The sequence below is a fragment of the Macrobrachium nipponense genome, chromosome 10, assembly GCF_015104395.2.
Source record: "Macrobrachium nipponense isolate FS-2020 chromosome 10, ASM1510439v2, whole genome shotgun sequence".
In the NCBI taxonomy this organism is placed as follows: Eukaryota; Metazoa; Arthropoda; class Malacostraca; order Decapoda; family Palaemonidae; genus Macrobrachium; species Macrobrachium nipponense.
The window spans coordinates 47,757,468-47,779,225 of NC_087204.1; the positions used below are offsets into that span (position 1 = coordinate 47,757,468).

A 21,758-nucleotide genomic window follows, 5' to 3' on the forward strand; every position below is an offset into this window, starting at 1 on the left:
AAAACCACTGTTTATTGGTGAAAATTTGGGGGTCGCATGATATGCGAGATCGCACGTTACTTGAGTATATACGGTACTTAAAAATCTAGCATAAAACTAGAGACTGTATGTATATATATATCTTAACAACAATAATAGTTTTTTTAAATACAATGTCTTTCAATAACATATCACATATATAAGTAACAATGTCTGTACAGCACAAGCAGTACATCAGAAAATGACGGGTTTTATCGCAACAACATAACACAAACAGAATATACTAAAAATGTTCACCTCTTGTTATAATTGATAATGTTATTAAAAATTATATTACACACCTGAAGAACTATTTCAAAATCACCATGCCTAGTGACTGGAATGGCTCTCAGCTGTAGTAACTACAAGTGAACAATGCAATGCCCACACTACTACATGAATTGTCATCATACAGGTATGCAAGGTTGTGTGATAGCACCAAGAAATAGCAGTTGTGACACCGTAATCATAAGCCCTTAAACTTACATATGTCCTAGCCATTGAAAAGCTGCTTGTCTCTCCCAATGAAAGTGAAATTGTGAATCACCTGACTTGTGTCAGAAGGCACATCATGCATAAAAATGAAGAAAAAATTCATCTGGCCAAAATTTATATACAGTGAACCCCCCATATTTGTAGGGATGCATAAACAGACCCCCTAGGAATAGCTAGAATCCACAAATACTTAAGGACCCTATAAAAACCCCACTACAAATGCTTATAATTACTAGTTTTCTAATAATTTTATCATGAAAAGTGCATTTAATCATGAAACTCATATGAAAATACAGTAATTTGTGGATATTTCTCATAGAAAAATACAGCAAATACGCGAATTTCCCGCAAATAATGGGTAGATATATGGTCCATAGAGAAATCCACCAATACACGAGTTCGTGAATCTTGAAAACGTGAATATGGGGGTCCACTGTACTGATTTCTTTACCTGATCATGCATAATGAAAGGAATCTTACAATAAACAGACCTTCCCCTCAATATTGTACCAAGATCCTGTGTTAAGGAAAATAATTATATAGTCATATGGTAACACTTCTTGTTCAATGATCATGGCAAGTTCTCACAATGACCACTCAGGTCATGCAGGCCTTGTCTCTGCTGGTTTTTCGAAGTCCACAAGTTACTTTAGGCTTTCTGATTGTCTTTAGCATCTTCCCACACATGGGATACCTTTGGGAAAATGACCTGTGGTGGAAGTGATCCAGATTTATTTTGAATGCATACATACCTAGTAGATTATTGTTATAAATACAGTACTATAAAAGGTATTGTCCTGGCAATGAGATATGGATTTACAATATATCTGATTATATAAAGGTATAAATTCTTTGGTTAATTATTGTATACTTACTAATCACTTAATGCTTCCAAGTTACAGTGGTTATGGAAAATGGCTTCAAATTCCAAACCTCCAGCACTCCAACTTTCTCCTCCTGCAGTTGAATCTTGATCTGCTCAATGATACCTATTAAAGTAAACAAGAGATTCTATTATCAACAGCACAGTGATAAAAACATGCCCTAAAAAAATAAGTCTTAAAACATTTCATCAACCTCTCAGTGACAAAGTTATCAGACGATACTCACTTGTTCAACAGTATCAGTGATGTTCCTTTGTCCGGACGAATGAAACCCACATATGAAAGCCCTACTGTTGAGTTTTTGAAGACTACTGAAGAGTTTATTTCCACTCTCTGGCTACCTTCTGGTAATGCTTTTGTAAAGTGAGCTAGGCATAGTACATGGGTGCTTGTAGAATTCCCCATTTTTCTGTTAAAAAATAATTTGTTTCAAAACATTATCAAAAACAACTTTTGTCTCCCTCCTCTTTTGCTATCCTACATGTTAGTTTATATGTATTTCATATCATAAATACTAAATAGACTACTGTTCCAACAAGTTAAGTGATAGATAAACACGTTTTTTCTATGGGATACACTGTAATGACCTAAAGACCATCTGACATGAAAGACACCAATCATATGAGAGATCATTTGAATGCAAATTTACACAATGTAATAAGCAGAAAAATAAGCACGTGTAATGGCAATGCAGAAAACTCGAACTCATACCTTTGCTTTCCACCCCAAAGTAAATCTTCACCCTCCAGTTTGGTCAACTTACAACTGGGCATGTGAACATTAGTACATATAAGAAGTTTGTAATTAGTATGGACAAACTTGAGTAGTAAAAATTGAAGGTCAAACTAAACCCATTAAGGAATGTACAGTATACGTACTTCCATCTAATCTTGCAAGTATTTGGATGATGGTATCTATTGTAAATGAAGTACAGTTCCTTCAGATTTCTGGCATGGATTTTTGACTGCATTTTCAAATTTACCGCTTTGGCTCGTCACTGCTTTCTGGAGGAGCTGTTAATGTTTTGATGGTGCTTTATTCCAGAATCAGCTATCAGGTCTTGCTTGCACTGTTTTATTTAGTTGGTGAACGTTAAAATTTTATTTGCTTTTCATCTATGTTAAATTTCTTTCTTTAAAGGACTGTACAGGTAGTCATTTTCTCTTAAATATATACAGCCCATATAGCAATAAAAAAATCGGACATTTTCAAAAATTGGCACTTCTCAGGTCCAGAGGTTGCCTGGTTTTTAATGTCAACTTTTATCAAGATAAATCCCTTACAAGCAATAGATGATCAATGTGAAATGTGTTATCAATCTGATGACTTCATCAACCATATTGCTATAATTTCTTCAATTAATAGCTTTTATACTTACAGCATTAATTATAATAGGAGAATCAACAAAATTCTTGACCCACCGTTAGGTCCTCCCTTCATATCTAGAGCCAAAATTCCAGTCAGTCCAACCAGACACCCAGTGTTGTAGATTCTGTAAAAGAAAGAAAGAAAAAAATTAAACCAGACACCCAAGTGTTGTGGATTCAGTAAAATATATATCAAAAATTAAAGTGCAAAAATAATTTTCAAGTTCCATATGAATGTTAGTGCTACCTATGATACATTTTCTCAAAACAAGACAAAATTTTAAGTATTTTTCCTCTTGGAAACCTCATAGAGCTATTGCCATCAGTGCACCTCATGTTGTGCATGGCAGGTAAAACTTAAATTTTGTCATTGTAGCATCCCTTCGGCCCCTAGCTGCAACCTTAATCATTCTTTTTTATTGTACCTCATTTCATATTCTCCTTTTCCATCTAACTTTTGACCTTCTCCTACCAATTGTTTCATAGTGCAACTGCAAGGTTTTCATCCTGTTTACACCTTTCAAACCTTCTGACAGTCAATTCAGCTTTCAGCAATGAGCGACATCATAGGTTCCAACACTTGTCCTTTGGCCTAAATCCAAATTATATTATTCTATTTCTCTTGGAATGCCAATACAGTGGTCCCCCCCACCCCCATATTCATGGGGGATGCGACCAAACCCCATCCCAACCCCCGCGAATGTTTTAGAATCCACAAATAGTTGGAACCCCTATAAAAACTCTGAAAATGGCCTATTTTGGTAAGTAAAACTCAAGGGAAACCCACAAAAATTTTTATACCTGGTTTTTTTAATAGTTTATCACAAAAAGTGCATTTTATGATGAAAATGATTAACCCCTAAACGCCGACTGGACGTATTTTACGTCGACATTTTTTGTCTCTCGGGTGCCGACTGGACGTATTTACGTCGACATACAAAGTTTTTTTAAAAATTCGCGGAAAAATACTTTTAGGCCTACCAGCCGAAAACTCTTGAATCACGAGCCTTGGGGGATGCTGGGAGTTCACGGATCAAGGTGTTGTTTTGTTTACAATCGTTACGCAGGCGCGCAAGCGCGAATTTCTTTCTTGCGCATGAAAAGTATCTGTGACACATCTCGGAAATTATTTCGTCACTTTGACATAATTTTTTTACGTTTTTAAATTAGCGTTACATGGAGTATTATATCTGAAAATGTGCGCATTTTTTATGTAGAATACAACAGAAAAATACTCATGATTGTAGCTTTTATCAGTTTTGAGATATTTTCATATAAATAACGATAAGTGCCAAAATTTCAACCTTCGGTCAACTTTGACTCTACCGAAATGGTCGAAAAAAAACGCAATTGTAAGCTAAAACTCTATATTTTAGTAATATTCAATCATTTAACTTAATTTTGCAACTAATTGGAAGTCTCTAGCACAATATTTCGATTTATGGTGAATTTATGAAAAAAACTTTTTCCTTACGTCCGCGCGGTAACTCTTCCGAAAATAATCATACATGCGATTGTGGTAATGTTTGCACCATTTTAAATTAGCCGTTACATAAAGTTTATATATGAAAATGTGCGCAATTTCATGCAAAATACAACTAAAAACAACCCATGGTTGTAGCTTTTATCAATTTTGAAATATTTTCATATAAAAAATGATAAGTGACAAATTTTCAACCTTCGGTCAATTTTGACTCTACTGAAATGGTCGAAAAAACGCAATTGTAAGCTAAAACGCTTATATTCTAGTAATATTCAAGCATTTACCTTCATTTTGCAACAAATGGAAGTCTAGCAAATATTCGATTTATGGTGAATTTATGAAAAAAATAACATTTTCTTTACGTCCGCGCGGTAACTCTTCCGAAAAAATCATACGTGCGATTGTGGTAATGTTTGCACCATTTTAAATTAGCCGTTACATAACGTTTTATATATGAAAATGTGCGCAATTTCATGTATAATACAACAAAAAATAGTTGAAGGTTGTAGCTTTTCTCATTTTTGAAATATTTGCATATAAATCACGATTAATAGAAAAAAAAACCACGTTTTGGTCAAATTTGACTCTACCGAACTGGTCGAAAAACGCAATTGTAAGATAAACTCTTACAGTCTAGTAATATTCAGTCATTTATCTTCATCGTGAAACAAATTCGAAGTCTCTAGCGCAATATTTAAATTTATGGTGAATTTTTAAAAAAAAAATTTCCTTCCCTCCGCCGCGCGGATTCTCCGCCACAAATCTCCGAAATGCGTAAGTCCCATTCTCGGAATATTTGCTCCGTTTCATATTAGGCATTTCATAGAGTTTTATATATGAAAATGTGCGCAATTTTATGTAGAATAAAACTGAAAAATATTTTGAAAGTTGTAGCTTTTCTTATTTCCGAAATAATTGCATATAAAAAAATATATATAAAAAAAATTCGACATTCGTCAACTTTAACTCGTCAGATATGGTCGAAAACTGCATTTGTAAGCTAATATTCTTACAGTATAGTAATATTCAATCATTTTCTTCATTTTGAAAAGGAAATGGAAGTCTCTAGGACAATATTTAGATTTATGGTGAATTTTGAAAAAAAATATGTGTTTACGTCCCGCACGTTACGAATTCATGCATTATTTTTGTGATAATATTTCTCTGTGTTGCTTTTATCGTTTTACAAATTTTTTGTTATACCAAAAAATGATCGCAATTTAGTGTATATTACAACGAAAAAAAAGTAACTGGTTATCTTTAACCGTTTTGCGCGTAGCGCGATTTGAATACAATTATATATGAAATTTCGTTTTTGCGCTATCATATATCACATTATTTATATATGATAATGATAATTTTTTTCATTTCTGATGGTTGCATACTAAACTTCAGGCAATGACAAAAAAAAGGAGCCAAAAATGAACTCTTAATCTTCAAAACTAAGCGCGCTATGATTTTTTGAAAAAATATTTTTTCTGGTTCCGCGCTCACTCTGAAACGTCTCCGGCACACGGGAGACAAATTTTTTTTTTTTTACCCGCTTTTTTTACCGTCGGCGTTTTTAAGGGTTAAGAAACCAGGGATTTCTGGATATTTCTCATAGAAAAAATACAGCGAATAAACGAATTTCCCGCGAATAATGGATATATGGTCCAGAGAGAAAAAACCACGAATCCGTGAGTCCGTGAATCCGGGAGAACGCGAATACGGGGGCTCACTGTACTCTTATTGTCAAAACTACTTATTTCCAAGGACAAAGTTTCTCGTTTTCTTCTTGACATAAACTTGGTGTAAGTCATGATTCTAAAGTGAACAAATCTGAAGCTCACACCAACCAAGTAAGCTTGATGCCCCATCTAACTTCACATGACGCACAATATGACAGCTACTTAGATTTCAATTACCATATTTGCCAGCATATAAGACGCAGCCTTGCACAAGACGCACCCGTGTTAAAAGGATATTTTTGTGGAAAAAAACAATTTTAGCATGTTTTCAACATACACTTATTGAATGACATTTAAAAGTGATTCTCTGCATGAAATATGTTAAAAAAATAAAAATAAAGTGTGTTTAATACACCAGCAAATAGTATGGTATATATTATCATATAACATTCAAAATTTCTGACCCTCTTGAATGTCACTGTATTGTACCACAGCTTATGAAACTTGAATGTGTGGTTAGGAATGTCTGATTAAATTTTGAAAGTATCCCCCTTAAAAATACGATAAATAGAATAGAATCTAGAACTTAGGCCAAAGGCCAAGCGAGGGATACATGTGAGGTCATTCAGCACTCAACTGATATTAACAGCTCAAAAATGTTTGAAAGGTTTAACAGGAGGAAAACCTCGGGGTTGCACTATGAATCAATAACATGTTAGGAGAGGGTTGAGGAAAGTAAGAAGAAAGAGAATATGAATAGTGTTACAGTAATAGGAACGAAAGAGGTCTGCAGCAGCTGGGGGCCATGGAAGGGACACATCAAAGAACCTCAACAAAGCAATGCTTACAGTGCACCTACCTGGAGAAAAAGAAAATGCTGAAACAAATACAAATTCTTCATACCTCAATAATATCTGCAGCATAATTCTGAGCTCGAACCCAGGATCCCAGTACAACCTTCAGTGGCTGCCAAGGCCATGTCCTTTTTATGTGCAAAGAAAAGAAGCATCAATTAAAAAAAATAAATCTTTTGCTATTATAAAAACAAAAAATATTTTAGTTAAAATCAGATTTTGAAGTTGGAACACTTTCTTTAAACTACAGGGAGTTTACCATGGCTCACAAACAATTATCCATTCATGGATATGTGATGATTACATAGGCAATAATAAACATGAGACTGCTATTTGCTATATGTATCTTATATAAACTGAATGTGATCTCCTTTTGGATTAAGGAACAACTAAAATGCTTAAGGAGCCAACTGCCTCCCTAATAAGCAGCTACTCAACAAGAATCAAAACTATTAAAGCTTTCTAAATGTTATGGCCAAGCACAAGCAGATAATCGATCATTCTAAAATGTTACTTAGATAAAAAAAATTCTATTCTACTGACAATGCTCTACACCAGCCGTTTTAACTGTAACACATATTTACTCTCCTGACAAAGTCAAGGGATAACAGATATGGGGTCTTTCTCTGCCTACAGGGTCATGCACCTTATGTGGGAGTTGTGGTATTACTTAAGGTTCTTTGCAGAATCCCTTCTGCGTCTAGCTGCAACCCCCTGTCATTCCTCTTCATATTGCAACTGTGAGGTTTTCCTCATGTTTCACTTTTAAAACCATTTTCCTCTCAATTTGTGTTGAATGACCCTATAGGTCAGAGTGCTTAGCCTTTGGCCTAAATTTTGTATTCCAGTCCAGTCTAGCTAGAGGAATCTCTCTTACTGCTATCCAGTTTTGCTAATCTACAAAAATATTCATTATCAGTCAACATGCACTAAATCAAGATATGTACAGTTTTGCACATATACAATAAAAAGAAAATACTGTAAATGTACACATTACGTACTTCCTTACCTGTACATGCTTCTGTATAAAGCAAAAACAAATCTGGATAAATCTTATGAGTATAATCTAGCACATTAGCTGGAGTGACAAAGTCGAGATACCAGTGAATGGCCACCCCTGATACATAGGTAGCTGCCTCTTTGTTTGACATCACCTGAAACGTATGAAATTTTTCCATTAACAACATAAAAAATAATTAAATGTAAATACTATAGCAAATCTATGGGTAAAAACACAAAAAATTGTGAAATTTAAATATGCAAATCATTTTAGAAATTTTTTCTTTCATACATACATGACCGAATATGCTACTGACTTGTGAACAAACAATTTGTACTTGATGTAACCACTATGTATAGTCTTCTTAACCTCTGCCTCACAAACAGCGCCTAGAGGAGGGCTAGTCACACAAACTAATTGCATTTTTGTATTTCTATTGTTCATTACATTCTACAGTTTCATTTTCTACTTCTCAATTATGTACACATTAAAATACTTAAAATACTTAAAGAAACACAAACTGTCTTTCCCCAACAGAAATTTATTATTTGTATGTTGAAAATGGAAATTAAATATTATTTTATAGATACCCTATCCCTCCAAAAAAAATCTGTTTTAAAGAAATGTTGTTTTAATTCATTCATAATTTGTTACTGTAAAAAAAGGATGCTAAATATTACTTTCTCAATAACTTTTCATTTGCTATCAGCATAAATATTCCTCTAAAGATAAATTATTTGTTTCCCCCCTACATAATTCAAGGTATATCTAGGTTAATAAAAAAATTCAGTTCAAGATAACTTTAACAAGATGGAAACAAAACTTTGAAAACACCACTAAAAGAAAGCAAAGGGTTCTTACATCCTTAACCCATCCTGGTAACAAAAAACGGTTATCATCCAAAATCATAATCTTAAGAGAGCCAAAGCTGCTGTTCTGAAGAACTGGACCAAGATGTTCACCAATCCACTTTGCCTACAACGAAGGAACAAAAAATCTATTCAACATAAAACAATACTCAGTAAACAGTTCAAAAAAAAATTATAATTACAGATATGTTATAGTTCACCACCAACATTTACCTCCATGTGAGGAAATGTGTCTATCTTTATTCAATTTAATATTTCCATAATGTCTCATACCCCTTCATCACACTGTTGTCTTTAGAGTAATTGGCATTAGGAACATTCAATTTTTTTAATTCCTTTGTGAACATCATTCATATTAGTAAAGTATACCTCATTATTAAAAAGCATGCCATTAACTAAAACTCATTTACAGTGACAGCCTTACAGGCCTTCCTAATTCTACTTTTTTTGACATTATAATTTTGCTAATGCTTTGAAGGAATAAACTATTACTGTATATATCTTCCTTGTCTTTATTCAAGTGAAAATTTCTGTCTCAATGACCTATCGTAATGTTATCCTAATAACGATGTACAGTATTAACATTCAATTTTCCTGCACTCCTTTACGAGAATCCTCCATATTTATAGAGTATTATTAATGCATTACCATTGGTCAACCTGATTACTACATGGAAAAGCATATCATTAATCCAACTTCATCTTCTACAGTGACAGCCTTACAGGCCTTCCTATTTGTACTAGATATACTTTTTTGACATTTGAATTTTGCTGTTTTGAATAGAACCACATACAGACTTTAGGCCAAAGAGCAAGCACTAGGAACTCTGGGGTTACTCAGCACTAAAATGGAAAATGAGAGTAACAGGTCTGAAAAGTGTAACAGGAGGAAAACCTCACAGTTGCACTATGAATAAATTGTTATGAGAGGTGGAAAGTAAAATGGAAGAAGGAATATGAATGGAGGTACAGTAAAAGGAATGAAAGGGGGTTGCAGCTAGGGGCCAAATGATGATGCAAAGAACTGTAAGTTATACCTATACGTAGCAAACTGCATGGGGTGCACTGATGGCACTACCCACTACATGTACAGAGTCTAATGCTTTGAAGAAATGACAAATTATTATTGTAAAGTATATCTTCCTTATCAGATGAGAGCTGGCAGTAGTAAATGTAGTCTCCTATGGTGATTAGCTTTTGGTCCCTTTGTCATTTAAGTACTGCTCGGGAAAAATTCACCTACTAATAATTCTTCTTCACGCAAGTAGCATGAATATAAAGGAAGTCTGTTCTCTCTTGTAAAATCTGAAACACTTGAGAGAACACAGAAACTTACTTGGTCCTGAGCAGTCCAACCAATGGAGTTGAAGCTGAAATCCTTCACAAGTCCATCAGTAGGTTCATTTTGAGTGGTGAGGCCCCAAAAACTGATGTTATGTTCTTCATAGCTCTGAAAAATCTGTAAGAATCACAAAGTCATATTACCATCATGATATGATAAAGATGGCAAAAGACACAAATATTAAAGAAACTAGTTAATACTAGCTATGTCATTTTTTTTATACAGTATCAAAGTTTGCAATGCATCCATTGAAAAAATGTACACAGTAGTATGTATTGTACGTATATTGTTATATTCCGGAAGCTTTCGCCAACTTGATCAAGCTGGTGAAAGCTTCCTATATATACCAATACACATACATACTACTGCAGACTTTATTTTTCCATTTAAGATCAAGAGCAGTGATGATATCAAATAATACATCCATCAGTAATTAACGGCAAACATATCTGGAATTTACGGCATACTGTGGAAATTCTTTAGTTAATTATCAATGCAGAAAATATATTTGTATTCCAATATCATTCTATCATAATTTTACTAATATAAATAAATACATATTTATCTTTAAAAACAGCTTTTGTAAAAAATGCTAGTTTTGTCAAAAAGTTTTAGAAGCCTAATTCTTAAATTGTTCTCAGTATTTACCATTGCCAATTTCTAAGATGTCTTTAGAGCAATAAACTAAACACTATTACTGCAACAAACATCCAAAGCATAATGCATCTAGTGTTTCTGAGGAAACTCTGCCAACCAAGTAACAGCTAATGAGTCTATGGACACTGAAGAAATTCAGTGAAAAGTAGGGATATTTACCAGAGCGAAATTTAATGCCAATAAGAAATTGCTCTGACAGAATAAAAAATAAATACCAAATTTGAGGGTAAGAGGTAAATAAACTGCTGCTTAGTGGAATTCAGCGGTTTGATCAAATTACTTAATATTAAATAATACTGTGCAAACACAAGCATGCATATAATCAAAACATACCTGATCTACAGAGCCCTTAACCTACTAATACTATTAAAAAAGATCTTTCAGTTAGCAGCACTTTAATGCATATTAAGATTTGTACTGAAAAATGATATTGTTATGATACAATAAAGTTTGTTCATACTTACCTGGCAGATATATATAGCTGTATTTTCTGAAGTCCGACAGAATTTTAAAAACTTCCGACACACGCAGTGGTCGGTCAGGTGGTTAGTACCCATTCCCGCCGCTGGGAGGCGGGTATCAGGAACCATTCCCATTTTCTATTCATAATTTTTATTTCCACTGTCCCTGAGGGGAGGTGGGTGGGTACTTGATTATATATATTCTGCCCAGGTAACGTATGAACAAACTTTATTGTATCATAACAATATCATTTTGTTCATGAAACTTACCTGTCAGATATATATATAGCTGAATCCCACCTTTGGAGGTGGGAAGGGACAGAATAGAAGAATTTGGGAAACAAATGCATGCAGATGATTTACATCTTGGTTCCACCTGTTAGCATAGCTGACTTCGTGATTACTGTCACCCAAGTCTGCTTCTGCTTTACTAGAATTGCCAGCGAGGTAGAGACCTATAAAGCTGGTGCACTCCAGATGATCTGTCAACGGGGCGTGACCACAATGTGACTAGACCATATTGACCATACCATGAGGGCTAAGAATAAAAATAAAATATATATATATATATATATATCACCACCTGACCACCTAGCCAAAGTTAAGGTGTGTTAACTAAGGCTTAAGAGTTAAGAAGTCGCCGTTGTCGGCGACTCAACAAATAAATTAAGAGCTCTTCCTAACTATTTTCTACAGGATAGGATGAGTGGTACTTCTTGCCCCCAAGATTGTGTCTGCAGACAACATAGGCCCTAGCGAGCAGCAGATCTCATATGCCATCTTCACATCTCGCAGGGAGTGTGAAGTGAATACAGAGTTGCTTCGCTAAACATGGTACTCAGGATGTTGCTGAGTGCCATGCTCTGTTGAAATGCTTCCGAGGCCGCGCCCTCACCTCGTGAGCATTCAGATAAAAAGATTTCAATTCTTTGTGCAAACACAATGAAGGAGCATTTTTGAAAGAACTCCTTAACACTAAAGCCAGGGTGTTCTTCGATATGGGCAAGTCTGGTCTTTTTCGGAACACTGCAGATTGCCCGAATGACTTCGACTTTCTTGAGTTTTATGTAGATAAAAACACTTAAGAGACCCGACAGGGCACAGGACTCTCTCTGGCTCCTGCCCACTAACTTGTGCCATCCTTGCTTCCAAGCTCCTGGCCCAAGGACAAGACGGGTTTCCTATTCTTAGGCCACAACGGAAGGCTTAGAGAGCACACCGCCTTGCGTTCTCTAAAGCCAAAAACTTGTGACGATGGCTTAAAATTTCACTAACCCTCTTTGTCGTATCTAGGGTGGTTAGAAGAAGGCCTTCCTGATCACATGCAAGAAGTTAACAGGTAGGAGAGGTTCGAATGCTTTGACATCAGAACTTCAGACTACGTCTAAGTTCCATATTGAAAGCTTCGATCTGGACATGCAACAGTCAGTACGTCTGTACTAAAGTCAGGTGACCGACCAGTTGACCAGTCAGACGAATCAAGGACAGCAAGGCTGTACCCTGAAGACCATAAGGCACTATTCTTCGCTGAAGGATGAGTGTCTGGACTGCCCTGGGCGATTCAATCTAAGCAAACCTTGGGGGTGTATCAACGCAAACCCAACGTCGTCAGCGAATCAACATCCTGACTCGAGCTTCTGGTGCCAGGAGAAAGGAGCGAGGAGCAAAAAGGCGATTCAGTCCCGAAGGAAGAATACCTGACAGTCCCAACCTGTCTCATGTTACACGATCATCGGGGGTGTATAAACGCAACCGACTTCGTCAACAAGAAACTCAGGGCTACTATATGTCGCCTGATCTCGCACGAGTGTCTGACTCCGAGAAAACAGATGAGACAAAAAGTAGATGGTGAGCGAGTTTCGAGATTCCACAGAACTCAAAAATCGTGAAGGGCTTTGTTGTTTGACAGACGCAAATCTCTAAGCCCAAAGGCCGTCAACAACATATTTGCGTATTCTTTAATAGTTGTGACTGCCAGCTTATCCACCCATTCTTCAGACGGAAATGGAAGACGGTAATCTTATTCCTGTCAACATCTCGATAGTCCTGAACATAGTCAGACTCAGAGCGGAGAGGTTATAGGTACCTTTCGAGTTAGAGTAGACCGACTCTCTCGGAAAAGGTCCTTGGAAAGTGAACTAGGAAAAGTATGGGTAACCTTCTGTGAATCCAGGATCCTAGAATCAACATGGGTCGGCGATCAGGCGTCCATTGTCGCTCCCTGTGACGTCATAAATCCTCTTACTACATTTCCTAAGCGATTGAAAAAGGGGAAAAGAGACTAAACATCCATCCCTCCCGTTCAATATCATAGGATGGCGTTTAATGGTACCGATCCCGGATCGAGAATAAGGGAGCAGAGAAGAAGAAGCCTCTTCGTCCTCAACATATCGAAGAGAAGAATGAAAGGGCGTCCCTAAAGTCTACACAACTCTCAACTTACTTCTAAGAAAGATTGGCACTCGAAGTGAATAGTTGCTGCCGTCGATCGAGACGATTTGTACGGACTTTTGCAATCCTGTAACGAACCTGTAGAGGATCGTTACATTCTACGCCTGTTGTTATAATAGGCTCTTTCTCGTAAACTCGAACAAGGACCGAGAGAAGATACTTCTTAAGATATGAGAGAGCTGTGGAATATCAGAGTTGATCTGGACCACTGGTTTCCCAAAAACTCGTTTCGAGGACTGGAGGGACTACTGAATCGCTTTACTTCTTTCAGATTAAGATCCAGGACATCTGAAACCCTATCAGATGTCCGGCACCTTCTTTCTATCACCTCAGGTGATAGACACACTGAGAGATGTTCAGAATCATTCTAGTTGAATAATATTCAGTTTTCCCAGGTAGAAAAACTGTGGTCTGAATTGCAGTCTATTCGGGGAAACAAACTTCTTCAGGAAGGAAATGGTCCCCAGCAAGCTCATCCATTCCCATCCCACCGATTATGCTTACTTCCCTAATAAGGCTGCGCTTTGCCTAAGCAGGAGAGCATATAAAAGTGCAATGTTGCGGTAGACTCGTAGTTCCATACCGTGCGGTAACGAGCACCGAAAGGATTAAGAGATAACTCTGTTTGAACATAGTAAGGCAAAACGAATGCAACGTTTATTCATTCACGTAAGAAATCCCCTCAATCTTAGGCTAAAGTCCGTGAGAGACGTAACCGTCAGCACAGAGATATGGTTAGTCAGTCAATCCCGCAGGAGAGAGAGACGTAACCTACCGAGCATGACAGCGCACTATCTGTTACTGGCTCGGTTGGACTGGAGGACAGACACAGCGTGACAGCAGCAGCCAGCAGCTTACGAACGTCGTCTCTTAACTTTATGTCTGGGTTGCCAGCTACCCTATTCTACGAAGAAAAAGGTCCGTTATTTTTTTGAGCAGAAAGACTCTCAAGCTGGTATATTTAAGCGAAACAGAAAACGCTAAATATATAGATGCGTTTGTGTTGTCAGAACACTACCATACAACGGTAAAAGATAAATCGGAAAACTCCTGGAAGGCTGCAGGGAGTAACGATTAAATGTCCTTAAAATAGACAATAGACCTCCGGTTGCCGTCCGAAGAGGTAACTACAGCAAGCGTATATGTCTTGAACCAACCAGTAGTAAATAACGCAAGGCAAAATATGAAATTATATCACAATAAAGTTTGTTCATACTTACCTGGCAGACATATATATAGCTGAATTCGGAAATACAGCTACCGTATATTTCGGCGTATAAGTCGACCCTTTAGCCCCAAAAAATCATGCCAAAATTAGGGGGTCGACTTATCTAACGGTAACAAAAAGTGAATCTTTATTATTTTGGCATATCGGTTCAGGAATCCAGGCTTTACAGTTGGCTAATAACAATGACAGCCTTATTGAGGTAACTATGTATGTAAATACAAGTATTAAAAACATTTCACACTGTAATACGACAATAATAATACATTAGAACATCCATTACCTTATAAAATGAAAAAATGAAAAAATCCAAGTAACTTGAAGAAGAAACCCCAATCGCACAGCAATTGTGGAAACATTGTGTAGCTATTTGTAGTATAGTAATTGAGAAGGATGTATTCACTCTGACAGTTTTGTATTTACCGGGGTATTGTTCAAAAACATTTATGGTATGAAATCTTTATTTATCACTTTAAATAAAAGAAAAAAAATTTGTATTTAATAGTAAATACGTATTTAAAATCCTTCAAAATGACTTGAGTCATCGTCACTTGAATTAAACAAGTCATCAAACAAATTATCATTCACGGTTTCATCATAAGGATTCCAGTTTGAATCTGGTGAATCAACTGCAGGTTCGTTTTCCCTCAAATGAGCCTGTTTATGCCATAGAAGAGCCAATGGTCAAGGAATATTCCAACATAATAATAGAATACTGGCACATCGTTTTAACAACCCAATCAAAACATTAACTTGAGTGGCAATTTGTTATGCAGCGTTAGTTAGCGCTTTGTTTGTTTACATTACACTCGAGTAACGTATCTTTCGTTTCGTCATTTCTAATCATATTTGCCGGTATTCATCTTTTATATATTACACAGATTTGTTAATATACTGAGTATATTACCTGTATTTCTTAAGGTAAGTAGAGCAACATATGTACCGTAATAACATTCAGGTTATTTTATATGATACGTTTTACCCTGCTGCTTATTTTGAGCGTACGGTTGGCCTCACATTTTATAGGTCGACTAATATACCCGATATTAGTTAAAATCATAAAAATTTACTCTGAATTGGGGGTCGACTTATCTTCGGTCGACTTGTACGCCGAAATATATGGTACATACATATCTGACAGGCAAGTTTCATGAACAAAACTTAAGAGAATCGAAGCAGTCAGCTCAAGATTCTTATGTTATTGGACATAAGCGTTCATTGACGTAGTCTACAAGTCTATTTCTTGTACGAGTCTGCGAATGACGAATGAGAGCTCTTCCGAATATGATATTGTTATGTTACAATAAAGTTTCATACATACTTACCTGGCAGATATATACATAGCTAAGACTCCGTCGTCCCCGACAGAAATTCAAATTTCGCGCCACTCGCTACAGGTAGGTCAGGTGATCTACCTGCCTGCCCTGGGTGGCAGGACTAGGAAATCCATCCCCGTTTTCTATCATATTTTCTCTCTTCCACCTGTTCTCCTGCGGGGAGGCTGGGTGGGCCTTTAATTGTATATATCTGCCAGGTAAGTATGTATGAAACTTTATTGTAACATAACAATATCATTTTCATACAATCAACTTACCTGTCAGATATATACATAGCTGATTGGCACCCTTCGGTGGAGGGTAAGAGACAGCTACTATATGGAATAGACAGGTAAACAACATATGTTGTAGGTATAATAAAAAACCTTGGTTCTACCTGATAGGTGGTAGACTTGGTGGGTGTTTGCCCAGTAGTCTGCATCACCTCAAGAAACTTTAGCGAGATATGTGATCTATGGCCAAGAGTTCTTGTGGTCTCGCCGTCTTACCCACTTACTCAGCAGAGCCTAAAAGGACTTTGTCAATGGGTGCTGATCCATTATATGACAAATACACCTTATGAAGGAGCACACCAATCCCGACCACCTGATCCTAACCATGTTAGAACTAAGGATTGTTACAAGTTATCCCCGAACTCGTCACAACAACCGTAACTCAAAAACCCACTACGCACACATACATAATTTTTCAAAAAAAAAATTATACTCAACTAATTGGATATGACGAGAATTCTCTTATGAACAACATAGACGGCCGCCCGTGCGAGCCTGAATCCTCCATTGTTCGAAGAGATTCTCGACCATATCCAAACAGAGAACAGTATATACAATTTAAGATTGGTGTCGGCTCCCGTACCCAGAATCGTATCTGCCGATACGATAGGACCTAGAGAAAAGCATTTCTCATACGTCACACGCACGTCTTTCAAGTAATGAGATGCAAAATACCGAGTTGCATCTCCAATATGTCGTATCTAAAATGTTTTTTAAGCGACATATTCTTATAAAACGAGAGAGACGTCGCAACCGCTCGTACTTCATGAGCTTTTACCCTCAGAATTGTAATTGTTCGTCCGGACAGACCTTGTGAGCGTCCGTAATGACGTTTCTTACAAAGAACGCTAGAGCGTTCTTTGACATCAGTCTTGTGGGTCTCTTTTACGCGCACACAGACCTTGTCTAGAGCCTACCAACTGACGCTTCCTCCTCTGAAGATAGAACTTCAGAGCTCTAACAGGGCATAGAGACCTCTCTGCTTCTCTGCCTACGAGATTAGACATTCCTTGATTTCGAATGACCTAGGCCAGGGATTCGTGGGATTCTCGTTTTTCGCTAAAAACAGAGTCTTAAACGAGCAAATCGCCGAGTCTCCCTTGAATCCTACTTTATCCTGCAGAGCTTGTAACTCACTATTCTTTTTGCCATCGCTAATGATAAAAGAAATAGGCATTTTCTAGTTACGTCTCTAAATGATGCCTGATGCGGAGCTCGAATCTATCCGAAGACAGATATTTGAGGACTACGTCCAAGTTCCAGTTCGGAGGTACTGGTTCCTTAGACTTTGACGTCTCAAAAGATCTTATGAGATCGTGGAGATCTTTTGTTATTTGCCAGATCTAAACCTCTGTTCCTGAATACAGCCGAGAGCATACTCCTGTATCCCTTTATTGTGGATACGGCTAGATGCGATTTTACCCTCAGGAATAGCAAGAAATCAGCAATTTCTGCTATAGAGGTAGAGGAGGAGGACAACTTCTTGGCTCTACACCACCTTCTAAGACCTCCCACTTCGACTGGTATACTTTCGAAGTGGAGGTTCTGCGAGCTCTCGCGATCGCGCTTGCCACTTCGCGAGAAAAGCCTCTCGCTCTGACAAGTCTTTCGATAGTCGAAAGGCAGTCAGAGCGAGAGCGGGGATGGTTTTGATGGTACCTCTTGAAGTGTGGTTGTTTGAGAAGATCCGTCCTTCCTGGTAGGGATCTTGGAAAGTCTACGATCCACTCTACCACCTCCGTGAACCATTCCTGGGCCGGCCAAAAGGGGGCATTAAAGTCATCCTCGTCTCTTTTGACGCCACAAACTTTTTCAATACTAACCCCAGGATTTTGTTTTGAATGGGGAAAAGCGTACACGTCCACTCGAGGACCAGTTTAGCAGGAAGGCGTCTACCATAATTGCTCTTGGGTCTTCCACGACCGAGCAAAACACTGGGAGCCTTTTTGAAATGTATGTTGCGAATAAATCCACATGAGGAGTTCCCCACAGAGACCAGAGATCGCGACACACTTCCTCGTGCAGAGTCCATTCTGTATGAAGGACCTGGTTCCTCCTGCTGAGCCTGTCCGCCCTCACATTCCTTACTCCCTGTACGAACCTTGTCAGCAGGGAGATGTTCCTGTGAGACGTCCAAACAGTAACAGGTCCCTCGTGAGTTCGTAAAGGAACGAGGAGTGTGTCCCTCCCTGTTTCCGAATGTAGGCAAGTGCGGTGGTGTTGTCCACGTTTACTTGTACTACCTTGTCCTCTCACCAGAGGTTCTAGGCTCTTCAACGCAGGTGTACGGCGAAAGAGCTCTTTGCAATTTATGTGCCAGGACACCTGTGCTGGTTCCCAGGTGCCTGACACTTCCTCCGAGCCTAATGTCGCTCCCCAACCCGTCTCCGACGCGTCGGAGAACAACACTAGGTCTGGGTTCTGTGATCTTAGAGAGATCCCTTTGTTCTCTTCCAGAGGCAGCAACCACCACTGTAGGTGTGCCTTTACCTCCACTGGAATGGGAAAACGTCCGACAGATGTCCGTTTTTCCAGCTCCAAGACTTCTTGAGGAAGAATTGAAGTGGACGGATATGAAGTCTCCCGAGAGGGAAGAATTGTTCCAGCGAGGAAAGCGTCCCCAGAAGGCTCAACCATTCCCTCGCTGACGTTTGCTGCTTCTCTAAGAAGAGAGAGATTATCCTCAAACCTTTTGCGGTTCTCTCTTGCGAAGGAAAAACTCGAAAAAACCCCGAGAATCCATCCGAATCCCCATCCCCGATAGACTAGGTCTTGCCTGGGGGTCATCTGAGACTTCTCGAGGTTCACAAGCAATCCCAACGCCTTGGTCAAATCCTAGAGTTAACTTTAGGTCCTCCAAACACTGTCTCTCCGATCTGGCCCTGATGAGCCAGTCGTCTAGGTACATCGAGACATTCACTCCTTTGAGATGAAGAAATCTCGCCACATTCCTCATCAGGCTTGTGAAGACCTGAGGAGCTGTGGACAGGCCGAAACACAAGGCTCTGAACTGAAAGATCCTTCCCCCCGCCTCATGAAACGGAGGTACTTCTTCGATGAAGGGGGTGGATCGGGACGTGAAAGTAGGCGTCTTGGAGATCTAGAGACACCATCCAATCTCCTTGTCGTAATGACGCTAGGACTGAGCAGAAGTCTCCATGGAGAACTTCTCCTTCTGAACAAATTTGTTCAGAGCGCTGACGTCTAGTACTATGGGTCTCCAGCCTCCCGAGGCTTTCGCCACTAGAAAAAAGGCGATTGTAAAACCCCGGGGAGTTTTGATCCAGTACTAGTTCTACTGCACTCTTGTCCCACATTTGTTCCACCATCGATCGAAGAGTATCCCTCAGCACAGGATCCTTGTATTTGGCTGATAGTTCCCTTGGTATTGACGTTAGGGGCTGGAGAATTCAGGAAAGGGATACGATATCCCTTCCTTATGATCTTAGTGAAGACGCGTCTGCGTCTATCAGTGTCCAGGCTTCCACGAATTCCAGGAGCCTGGCACCTACTGGTGTTTGGAGGAGAAATGTTTCATTTGCCCTTTTTAAAGGGACGAAAGGCGACCTACCTCTTCTCTCTGGAGCCTTCCTTCTTGTGGGAGGTCTGGAGATCGGACCACCTCGAAAGGGCTGCTAGAAGAGCTAGGTTCTTTCTTGTCCGACACTAAAGCAGGTTTCTTCTCCTAGCTGACTGCGTCAGAAGATCCTGTGTCGCCTTCTCAGTTAACGAGTGAGCTACGTCCTTCACTAACTTAGAAGGGAACAAATAGTCCGAAAGAGGTGCATATAGTAGAGCTGCCCTCTGCGCATGCGAGACTGCCTTTGTTAAGAAGGCGCCATAACTGTCCTTTTCTTCAAAAGACCTGCTCCAAATAATGCAGAGACTTCCAAAGATCCATCCTGTACTGCTTTGTCGATGCACGACAAAATGCATAACAGGGAATTCAGGTTCGATTCCTGCGAATCGTGAGCTTTCTTGGACATCACCCCAAGGGACCAATCTAAGAAGTTGAAGACTTCCAATACATGGAAAAGTCCCTTGAGGAGATGATCCAGTTCCGAAATACTCCAAGTAATGCGAGCAGCATTAAGACTAGGACGCCTTGAAGCGTCAACTAACGTCGAAAAGTCTGCCTCTGTAGTAGAAGGGAGAGCGATACCCATATCCTCCCCCGTCTTGTACCATATGCCTCTTTTCCCAGCTAACCTTGTTGGAGGCATGCAAAATACTGTCCTGGTTAAGTCTTTCTTGGACTTCATCCAGGCGTCTAAGGCGTGTAAAGCCCGCTTCATCGAGATGGTGGGCTTCATCTTCAGAAAAGACGAAGTCTTCTTCGCCTTCGCACTCGAAAAGAGCGAGCGCGGAGAAGGAGGAGCAGCCGGAGTCAACTCGTCTCCGTATTCCTCCAGAAGCAGGGTAGTCAACACCTTATAGTTGGACAAGCCCTCTCTTCCGTGATCGTCATCATCCGAGTTTCGTTCGAACTCGTGATAATCCTGAGTTTCTGTTCTCCTTTCAGAACTTTCCTCTTCTGGGGGAGACAAACTCCTGATCGGAGAGGGGCTAAGGGAATGACAGTCTTTCCTTTTTCCCCGTTCTGATCAACTTGGAAGGCGTCACAACCTGCGGCTTCTCTCGCGCTTTAGAAGACGTCATGTATGACGCTTCCCGCTCTCCGAGCGTCATGTATGACGTCTCTTGTTGACGTTTAGATGACGCTTCGCGTCTGGAAGACGCTTCGCTTTCTAAGGGCTTCCTACTCGGCGTCACAATCTTGGACGGAGCGTCACGTCTACGATCCTCTTGATTTGACGCTTCACTTCTAAAAGACGTCTTCCGAGCAGGTGCGAGAGGACGAGACTTCTTAATAGGAAGCGTCACGTCCTTCCGACGGGGCGCTAAAACTCCCACAAGAGAAGACAGCTGTTCTGCACCGCCCATAATGATTTTCCTTGATGCTTCTCCTACGTCCAGTGCCTGACGCCTTTCGTCATCACTCGAGGAAGAAGCATGATGGGGTACTTCCTCATAAGCGTCAGGTGACGTTGACGCCACCTTCGCCTTCTTAATAGCAGACGGGGCGTCATCCGAGAAGCGCTCCGGGCTAGAATCAATGTCTTGCTTCATATGACGCTTCAGTGGTCTCGATAAGTTCGACTCCTTCCACCCTCGTTTAGGTGAGGGAGAGGGAGAGGACGAGAAGCACTCGCGAAGGACGCTTTTTCTATAGCGCCCTTGAGCTGGCTGCCATGAAGCAAAGCTAGCTGAAGGGACGTCTGACCGTTGGGGATTCCCCCACGACCTCCTTAAGGCTTTCGACTTTCCTTCTCCTCTGGGCATGTGAGCTTGGAAGAGGTCTAGGCCTGGGAGC

General features: G+C 39.3%; 1 pseudogene; it reads right to left on the reverse strand.

The window, feature by feature from the left end:
• Positions 1 to 1,162: 1,162 nt before the first annotated feature.
• On the reverse strand, positions 1,163 to 17,536 carry LOC135223966 (lysosomal acid glucosylceramidase-like; annotated as a pseudogene).
• Between the last annotated feature and the right edge of the window lie 4,222 nt (positions 17,537 to 21,758).